This window comes from Myotis brandtii, unplaced genomic scaffold, assembly GCF_000412655.1.
Source record: "Myotis brandtii unplaced genomic scaffold, ASM41265v1 scaffold868, whole genome shotgun sequence".
Lineage (NCBI taxonomy): Eukaryota > Metazoa > Chordata > Mammalia > Chiroptera > Vespertilionidae > Myotis > Myotis brandtii.
Genome location: NW_005371540.1, coordinates 831,269 through 839,693, shown reverse-complemented (window position 1 = coordinate 839,693; position 8,425 = coordinate 831,269). Strand labels below are relative to the sequence as shown.

The window sequence follows — 8,425 nt, the reverse complement described above, 5'->3', positions numbered from 1 at the left end:
GGCTGCTCGCCGGCCCGGGTGGCAGCCACCCAGCTGTCATCTGCGCACCGCGGAGCGCTCCGTTCACCAGCGAAGGCGAATTCCTGCATTTTCCTAACTGGGTGGACTGTACCGTAAGTGTAGGAAATACCCACTCAGCACCATCCACACCCGCCCTTTAAAACTTTCTAGTGTGGGCTCGTGCAAAAGGCTCTGTGGCTTTTCCTAAGCTTTTTCTCAGTGATGCATCTGTTTGAAGGCCAGCCAGACCCTGCAGGGGGAATCAGTCTTAGTTGAGTACACTCTTTGGGTTAATCTGATTCTCCCTTCTTTATCTATGCAGTTGTGTGGCCCGGGGTCTCCTCCCTAGTGAGGGCCACGCCTGGAGGGAGGGCGTGGGGAGCCGGGGAAGGTTCGGGCTGAGCTTAGCAAAGGCACATACATGGTGGGCGTAGAAGGAGAGTTGGTATAGAAGGCACGGGGGTCTTGGCGTTCCCCAGGCTTGTGCTTGGTGTCTTACTAACCAGACTCCCCAGCTGACCCCCACGTGGTACTTCCCTGCACCTTTAGGGTGAAGTGACTTTAGCTCTGAATGTAAACATAAGCAGGCTCTGAACCCAGAGTGATGATTCGAGCCTGTGATGACGTTAGCATTTTCCAGTGCTGATAGCTCCCCTTTCTTTCACCCCCATCTCATTTAGGACTTGAACCCCATGCTACTTAAACCCTGGAGCAAGTTATGTTGAACCACATTTGCTCAACGGTGTAAGTCAGATCTAAGTGCTTAAAAATGTTCACAAACCACTTGGATCTGCAACAGTTTACTTCCTAAAATGTATAGAGCCAGAGCCTCCGATTGTCTGGGTTCCATAAATACGGACTCAGAGAGTTGACACGTTGAACATCCAGTGCACGTCAGGTGTAACAGAAAGATGCGGTGGGCGGGTGGCACACCTGAGGGCGTTATCGTAGGGTGCTGGGTGCTGGGGTGCCCAGGGGAAGGACCACTGAAAGGTTTCCGAGTGGCGTCCTTCCCCACGGGTTCTTCACTCCGGGTGAAAGATGATGCCCTTCGGGTGGGACCTGTGCTGAGGAGAGGAGCCATCCGTGTGTTTGGGAGACCCCGGACGATTGGTGGACCTGGAGCAGAGGTGCCTGTCAGGCCGCGGTGGGCAGTGTGGAGACTGGACAGGCGGCGCCTTGGGCATCCTCAGAGTCCACCTGAGCCTGCAGGCGTCGGCAGTGAAGCTGTTGGCAGACGCTGGGCAGCAGTGAGGGTGTGAAACCCAAAAGGCTGCTTATTGTTTCAAGAAATCAGGCATCAAAAGGAAGCAGAGAAGGGCCAGGGCACGGGTCTGCGTTTGCGCATGTGCATGTATGCAAGATGTGACCACTTGGTACTTTGTAGGCAGCGGGGAGAGGGTGAAGTTTCCAGACTCTTAGAAAAGGCAGCAGGATCTGGAGCAGAATGGAGGCATTTTCCGTGAGACGGGTTGTGCGCAAGTGAAGCTAAAGATGCTTGGAGGTCCAGGGGAGGGAGAAAGGTGAGCTGGTTTGTGGCTGATGACCATGGTGCTTTCATTCATGAAACAAGTACTGGGATCTGTTCCAGTCCTATTGATGGTCGGTAACATATCCTAAAGAGGTTGTCCCTGTTGTGGGTAAACTCAGCTGTGTGGGCTCCATATCCCTGGTGGTGGGGCACACTTGGAGCTGCACCTGCCTCCCCTGGGTCCTGAGGTCTCTGCTGCAGGTGTTGTGCCCCCCCACCCCCTCAGCTCCAGAGCTCTGGCTGTCATTTCACTAATCTAAACTTCCTTCTTTTCCGGTCCCCACCCCGGCCGTGTGCTCCGCCCTCTGTGCTGGTCTTGTGGTTCCCAGCACTTCATTCTTTCCTCCTGTGCCTACACCCCTTGCAGTCACTATGTCCTGCTAGGTCTCTCACATGTATCTTCTTCCTCCCCTGGCAACATTCCTTTAGGTCACGTGCCTGCCTCATCACCTGGTTATTGCAGCCACTCCTCCCAGGTCACCTGGCTCATCATGGAGCCAACCCAGTCCATTCTTTGACATTGACAATCAATCTTTCTAGAAAATCTGATCATGACTTACCTGCTCCCAGCCCTCCTGCCTTCCCTGAGAATAAAACTGCATAGCACAGAAGAACGTGTGTGTGTGTGCAGTGCATTTGTGCTCACCCCACCCGTGGGAACACTGCTCTCCCCACAGCGCAGCATTGTCTTTGCCTCCTTAATTGCTTTAAATTCACAAGGATTCTGCTCATGTCCAGCGAGTCCTCACCTTCGTCAATAGGTTCTTGGACCTGCAGCAAAAGGACATGTCACAAAACCCAAAACCAGGTTTAGCACGGGCCCATTGACAGAAACTGGAGTTCAGTTCCTGTGACGTCCAGTCAGGGACCTGCTGTGTCCCTTCCCGGGCCTTTCCCATTGGCGGTGACCACCCATCGCCAAGCCAGACCAGATCTCCAGTGCACAGGGCTGTGCACTAAGTGTCTGTCAGTCCTCTACCCTGTGGCACCTGCTCACAGTAGCCTCCCTGCTCACTTGTCAGTGAACCAAGAGTTGCTGCTTCTCATTGTCCCCTAATGTTTCATTGACTATGACAGAGTAAAAGGTGTGTGTGGAGAACAGGGTGTGTTTTTAATTAGAATGTTCATGTTCACACTAATTTGTACAAACCAAGAATGAAATGCAGAATTTTAATGTGTGTGGTTTTTTTTAAAGGTTATTCAGCTTCTAAAGGCTGGGAAGGCTAAGGAAGTGTCCTACAACGCACTGGCCTCGCACATCATCTCAGAGGACGGGGACAACCCGGAGGTCGGGGAGGCCCGGGAAGTCTTTGATTTACCTGTTGTGAAGGTCGGTAGCAAATATTTTGTACTACCCTCTGGAATGAAATTGTATGTAGGTAACACCCCATGATTTGTAGTGTATGTGTACATGGGGCCCAGCGACACCCAGGCTGGAGGAAGCAGTCAGATCGCCACCTGTAGATCCCTGTGACTGTGACCACAGACTGTCGTCAGGGATCCTTTCCAGAGAGTCGGCTTCCTTCTGGGGCCCTTCCTGCAGCCTGAGGATACCCCTTCACAGCTGTCCCCCTCCCCTGTCCACCATCGCCCACCGAGTCCTGGTACCCTGCATTGCCCCCCGCCTCTGAGCATCCTCGGGACACGTCAAAGGGATACCTAGCAACTGGGTGTCTGAGCAGACCTGAGGGGCTCTGGGTGCTGCTGCTGAGAATGGCCCGGCTCATGTGAAGGCGTTCTGAATGCAGGAGGGTCAAAGCAGGGTCACCGATGTAGGTTCCTGATCCAGCTTAACTGAATTCCCGGGAGTTTGACTAGAGTCAGACCATGTGAAGATTCGCTGGCAAGGTGCTTTCTTTCGGCGAGGTGCACTTACCCAGTGAGTTAGCTCAGCATTCGGTAAAGTGATCAGATCTTCATGCAACAATTATCCCAAGTAGAGCCAGTCTCCATTTCATAAAACGTTTGATATTCCTGCACTCTGTCTGCAGAAGATAAACTTATGCTGAAAAGTTGTTGGCATCACCTAAAAAAAGGATGAGGGGTACTTCGCTTTCCAAAGTTCTTTTTTTTAAAATATATATTTTTTATTGATTTCAGAGAGTAAGGGAGAGGGAGAGAGAGCTAGAAACATCAATGATGAGAGAGAATCATGGATCGGCTACCTCCTGCACGCCCCCTACCGGGAATCGAGCCCACAACTTGGACGTGTGCCCTGACTGGGAATCGAACTGTGACCTCCTGGTTCACAGGTTGACACTCAACCACTGAGCCAGGCCAGCTGGGCTCCAAAGTTCTTTTAAGGCAGTGACAGAAGCAGTGCAGAGCATTAGCGAGGGTGCTGCTGCATGAGAGACGGCACTTCTGTGTTCGTGTCCTGGCTGGTGCACCTAGGAGAATCTCAGTAAATATCTGGCATGTGAGCTAACGGGAGTGTGTGCGTGTTTCAGCTGGTGAAGTCCTCCAGTCGTCGGCTGGCTAAACCGGGCATCACTAGATTTTTACATAGTGATTTCGTGAAGCAGAGCTATCAGTATAGTGATTTATGTACTTCTTAAAATTAAATATAAAAAATATAAGGTAAGATAATTTAAAAATATGTAAAGTACCCCCAAAGGTAGTGATTAACTTACGGTTTTATAATTTGAGTTTTAGAATTCATAAGTTACCTTGTATGGTGTACTGACATCGTGTCTATTTGGTTTCATTGAAAAAACTAGTTCAGACCTTATTTGATTTGGGATCAAAAAGGACTTAGGAGGGGGCGGTACAGGTTGCTTGGGGAGGGCAGGGGGCCTCAGTTGGCAGGACCGTTTCCAGCCAGCCTCGAGGCTTAAGCAGTAATGCGTGGAATTCAACTTTTATACATAATTTTAGGCTTTCTCTTTGGGCATTCACAGCGAGCCTTTGGCCCTGGTGTTCCTGCTACTTGAATACCATCGTTGCAGTCTGGGTGCTTCGTGGTCAGTTATAACCGAGCCTTTAGTGTCTAGGAGCAACACTGGTGGAGTATGTCACTGTAAGTTGGAAACAGCCTTTGATTGAGTCCTGTTTTCTTTTGCAGCCGTCCTGGGTGGTTCTGTCTGTGCAGTGCGGAGCGCTCCTGCCGTATCCTTTTTGGGGGAAGGGAGGGAGGAGAGAGCATTGATGCCTGATGTGGGAATTGCTGGGTGAGAAGTGGGTTCCATGGTGAATTGTGTTGTGTCCATCCTGTGTCCTGGCTGAGTGGACACAGCTGCAGGCTCCAGTTGTGCTGTGAACATTTTAGGGCTGGGAAGTAGATGATGTCATGCAGCCCCCTCCGTTCTGCTTGGGGCCAGGCTGTTCCTGTGGACGCCGTTAGTCCTTATTGGATCGGTGCCGACAGCGGGCATCTTACTGCATTAAGTATTTATAGGGACCTCAAGTAAACAGGAAGTATCCCTTTATGCTCAGTTCTTGGATGATATGCAGAATTTGAGCAAGTCTGGCCCAGAAATCCGATTTCTCATCCATTGTAAAGAGTTAAAGGAAATGGGTTTTGGTTTTATTGGGGGGGGGGGGGTGTTCTTCATGAACACAGGGAAAGCAGACTGGGAGTGGGGGGTACTTCTGCAGATGAGAGGTTACTCCTGTGTGGGTCGGGCGCCCTCCTCACAGGCGCCCTCAGAAGGCCATCATCCAGCCACCACTTGCCATCCCGGAGAAGCTCCAGGGTCAGAGTGGGCACTCGGGTCTCCAGGACCACACCCTCCAGCTTTCCCTTGTTCCTGCTTTGCTAAGTGTTTGCCAGCCGAGGGCCCAAGTGAAGGCAGGAGCATGGCAGTAGGGCTGGCGGCATGAGGTTGGGGTGTGCAGGGCCCTGCACGCTGCAGGCTCAGATTTAGCGGGTCTCAGTCTGCCTGGGTAGGAGACCTCAAAGTGCAGTAGCGTTTCCAGTCTGATGATTCTCTTTGTTCACCCATCTCGGTAGGTGGACTTTCTCCTATAGGGACAGGATTGCAGATACTCCACAGTCTTCAGAAGAGGCCGTGTGAGCTCAGGCCAGGCTGGCCTATGAGCACCCAAGCCCAGAGCCTGCGTAGGGACGGCCGTGCCCGGTTGGCTCACAGACGCTCTTCAGGCGGGATTCTGAATGAATTTTAAAGTCAGAGCTTTAGAAGAGCGTTGCTGGCTCTAGTGTTAGCAAAGGGGGAGCTGACGCTCAGGGGGTCTGGCTTGTTCTCACAGTTAGTGGAGGCATTAGCACCAGAGCTCAGGCCCTTTTACGAGGGATTCCTTGCTGCACAGCGAAAGGGATCCACTCGAGACTGTGGGCTTGCTCTGAGATGCCCACTCTGCCCTGTGTATATGGGCATGTGCACGCCTGTGCTGGCTCTCGGGCCAGGTGCTTGGTGAGTGCCACGCTCACTGGCTTTGGGAGCGCTCTCATGGAAACCTCTCCTCTATGCTGTCACCTTCGCTCTGTGTCTTCCTGTGGTGGATGAGTGAGAGTGTGAGTGAGTGCGTGAACTGCAGGTGTCACTGATCTCATTGCATTGGAATCTTAATAACCGTCCATCAGAGTCAATGGATTTTCTCCAGAGTCCTGCCAGACCTTTTTTGGAGTCATAGCCTGCCTGTCTCAGGTGAGCACGCCCGCGGTCACTCTCGTGTTATCTGTGTTGGTGCACAAGCATTGCTGAGCTGCGTGCTCCATGGGGCACAGTTGTGTAACACTCATGCTTCATTTCCAGATGTGGGTGATGAGAGAAGGGAATAGTTATTGTTTTTTATTGTAATCTGTCCTCTCAACCCCCAGCTGAAAACACCCTCTAGCTATAAAAAACGATTATAAAAAAAATCAAGTTGCTATTACTTGGACTTATTTTAAAACTACATAGAGAAATGTATCTAGAATCACTAGTCAGTGGACAGCGCCTCGGAACGCTGCTGTTCTGTGTGCTCGTGGTCCCATTCCATGATCTGGGCCTTAGTGTTTTTGGGAAAGTGTTTAGCCCCATCTTGGAGCAAGCCTTTGAGAAAGGGCACGTCAAGGATGTTAGTGAGATGAAAAGGAATTTAGATTGTAGTCTTGCTTTTTAAAAAATGCCTTTTTAATAGAGGATTATGGAACCAGTAATATTTAGTTTGAAATTGTGAGGTTATTGGCCAGACTCAGTTCTTCATATCAATGGTGTCAGCCATCTAAGCAATAAGTAAGCTTAATTATGGTTACTGGGTTTTGTTTGCGTCTCTTGTAAATTCTGGAAGCGCTGGAAGATTATAAAATCCCTTCGTTTTGTTTTTGTTACATCCACTTAATACACATCCTTGAAAATTTGGCTTTTTTCCTCAAGAATAGGAGTTTTTTGGTATTTGTGTCTTAGTGTTTTTCACGTTGGTGCCATAAATGCATATTTACATGGTGATCTTTAAAGTTGGCTAAAATGAAAGCCCTTTAATAATGGTTACTGTGGTCACATGTTACTTTTTATTATTTTCCTTATGCTTCTCTGTATGTTCAAATTTAGAGTAAATATCAGAAAACTTTTAAAGTGAAAATTTTTTTTACTATCACTCATCATGCATAAACAGTGTTCTCTGGCTAAAATGCGCATTTCACATGTAGTTGTATTTGTCTTGCCTGGATTTCTGGGTTCAGAGCTTCAAAGCCCAGTCCCGAGGCTCGAACTGAATGAGAAAGTGGGAGGAAGAGGCTGGGCAGGGAGACTGGGATGTCAGGGGCCAGGGCTGCAGTGATGTGGGGTTTACCAGGGCTGACTTGGGGAAATAAAGAAGCACAGGTCATTAGAATTATACAATTATGACATAGTCATTATTAGTTGAGCGCTAGAGAACACTTTGTCTTGAGAGGAAAAACTAACAGCTGCATTTAACAAAGGTCATGTATGTAGTGGATTATTACATAACTAGAGGCTTGGTGCACGTATTTGTGTACCAGTGGGGTTCCTCAGCCTGGCCTGCGCCCTCTCGCAGTCTGGGACCCCAGTTCAGGCCCGAAGGCCAGGCCCAAAGCCGGCAGTCTGACATCCCCCGAAGGATGTAGTAGTGCACGAAGCGGCAGGTGGCCGGGGAGGAGCCTGAGCCCAAGCCTGGACGGGGCGCCACAGTGATCCCCCTCATCCCAGCCCCGCTGAGCCTGCTGCCACGGAGGCAGGAGAGGCTTGCTCTGCCGCAACTGCGCTTACCAGCCGTGAGCCTGGCTTCTGGCACCCATTGGTCAGCCGAGTGGCGCTCCCACGGGAGCACACTGACCACCAGGGGGCAGCTCCTCCGTTGAGCATCTGCCTCCTGGTGATCAGTGCGCGTCATAGCCACCGGTCAAACAGTCAAATGGTTGAATGGTTGCTTAGGGTTTTATATATATAGATACACATGACATGGAGGGTGACTGTGTATGTAGCATCTGCGCGTGAGTCCCGGGTCAGGTGGCACAGGTGCTGACCTCTAAGCTCAGAAGGAGGCAGCAGTGTGGACTCCAGGTTAGGGCCCTTGGTGGAGGATGTCAGATTGAGTGGGCCTGAAAGAATGGGCAGAATTGGAGTAAAAATGGGGCAGGGAGAGGGCTTTCCAAATAGAGCAGGTGGGAGGGGCAGCAAGGCCCTGGCAGCCTGTGCCGGGTGTGGAGGAGGGGAGGAGGGGCGGACAGGGGACTGAGACAGGAATCTGAGTGTGAACCTGATGAAGGAGCCAGCGGAGGGGGGCTGCTTTATGTTTCATTTTGGATTATAAATGTTTCCTAGAACATTTGGAAAACACAGGACAAGCAAACAAAATTAAACCCCTGAAATCTTGTAGGTGACACTAGTCTGGGAGCTGTTAGCGGACTGAGGGCAGGGGAAGGATGGGAGTTTATGGGAGGGACCGGTCCAGTCTTAGACCAGACAGAGGTTTGGATTTGGGTCAGCCCTG

The 8,425-nt window shown here is 50.7% G+C and overlaps 1 protein-coding gene across 1 annotated transcript in view; it reads left to right on the top strand.

The window, feature by feature from the left end:
* The first annotated feature begins 6 nt into the window (after positions 1–6).
* The window catches only part of PAXIP1 (PAX interacting (with transcription-activation domain) protein 1), a 37,397-nt gene continuing 28,978 nt past the window's right edge, over positions 7–8,425 (top strand). Inside the window, exons 1-4 of the mRNA XM_014532263.1 lie at positions 7–113; positions 2,727–2,861; positions 4,596–4,639; positions 6,075–6,138. The gene's annotated coding sequence lies outside the window, so the exon portion shown is untranslated. The remainder of the gene's footprint in view (positions 114–2,726; positions 2,862–4,595; positions 4,640–6,074; positions 6,139–8,425) is intronic.